Source organism: Chiloscyllium punctatum, chromosome 18 (assembly GCF_047496795.1).
Source record: "Chiloscyllium punctatum isolate Juve2018m chromosome 18, sChiPun1.3, whole genome shotgun sequence".
Taxonomy (NCBI): Eukaryota; Metazoa; Chordata; class Chondrichthyes; order Orectolobiformes; family Hemiscylliidae; genus Chiloscyllium; species Chiloscyllium punctatum.
The window spans coordinates 74,130,986-74,132,586 of NC_092756.1; the positions used below are offsets into that span (position 1 = coordinate 74,130,986).

At 46.4% G+C, this 1,601-nt stretch overlaps 1 non-coding gene across 1 annotated transcript; it reads right to left on the reverse strand.

Annotated features, from left to right (window-relative positions):
* Positions 1-1,528: 1,528 nt before the first annotated feature.
* On the reverse strand, positions 1,529-1,601 carry trnar-ucu (transfer RNA arginine (anticodon UCU)). Its single transcript has one exon. It is a non-coding gene; the product is annotated as a tRNA-Arg (tRNA).

Here is a 1,601-nt window from a genome sequence, read left to right on the forward strand (position 1 = left end):
GAATCTATCTAAATCTAATCTAATCTAATAAAAAATAACCAGCTGCTTAATTCTTCCTGGCAAATTGTATGACCTCACACATTCCCACATTTCTTTCATTTGCTGAGTTTTTGGCTACTCCCTTAACCCATCCACCTCCCTCTGTAAACTCTGTGAGTCAGCCACAGCAGTTGCCTTCCCACAAATGTTTGTCCAATCAGTGGATGTGGCATTCCAAGTTCTCCAACGATGGCCGAACTACCTCACATCTCCATCATAGCCTCCTTGCAATTGTATTCAATACCTTGACTAAGAAAGGTCAGGACCCAAATGCATAGCCACAGCCCCATCAGTTCCAACCTTGAACACCAAGATTTCAATCATTTCCATTGATATATTGGACATCATCATAAATACCAAACATGCAGGTAATCTGGGGTTCAGCTGGTAATGTTGACAGAATATAGCTTAGTTTGATACCAACACAACCAAACCAGACGTTGCTTTATTCATAGATTGGTAGGTCTATCGGTTGGAGCCCCAGTGACCTCATGGGTAAGGTACTATCTTCCTAAACCAGAGATTGTGGGCTCAAATCTTATTTGGGGTTTTGATTTTGTTGAAACCTTCACTGTGCAGCTGATCTCAATCCTGTGTGGTCAGGTGACCATGGCAACAAAATCAGGCATTCTCAATTGATCCTCAGCTGGTGAAATTTGACCTGACCGAAAATTGTAAAACTAAATTAAACAGCAGCTATCAGCTCCAGAGAACAGTGCAACTAAGATCAAAGAGTTCCAAAGATTCAAGAAAAAAGCAGTTCGAACCAGACTGAGGGTTTATATTGGAGAAGTGTCAGCCTGAGTCAATCCACTTTATAGCTCCTGGCATGACAACAGTGAAGGGTATTGTTGTGACCCCATTGGATGATGTGAACCCAGCTCATGACCGTATTGGACAAAGCCACAGAAGATTATGGAAGATCAGGGACAGGAGAGGAGGAAAACACACCTGAATGCCAAACCCTTAGCAAAGCCTTGACTGGGTCCTGCAGTGGAGCTCTGACCATCTGCTCCAAACCTGTTCATAAAAGTCCTCACGTGAGTTGTGCAGGCCATTCAGCCCATCACATCCACACTGACCCTCTGAAGAGCATCCCACCCAGACCCAACCCCTATCCTCTCACCCTGCGTTCCCCAAATCCAATCCACCGAACCTGCACATCTTTGGACTGTGGGAGGAAACCAAAGCACCCGGAGTACCCCATGGAGAGAATGTGCAAACTCGACACAAACAGTCACCCAAGGGAGGAATCAAAGCCACGTCCCTGACATTGTGAGGCAGCAGTGCTACCCACTGAGCCACGATGCCATCCCCAGGAGGATCTCAACAGGTTTTCAGCCATTGTGTCCGTCCTGACTCTTTCAGACAATTCACCTCAATCCTACAAAACGTGTGCAAGAAGGTGTTGGGCACCACATCCCATCAACCGAATGCAGACTTTCCCAAAGTACATTACAAATCAATTCGACCAATGGCAAGTGACTGACACCCCAGATGGGACTCGAACCCACCATCCCTGGCTTAGAAGGCCAGGGCCATATCCACTAGGCCACTGGGGC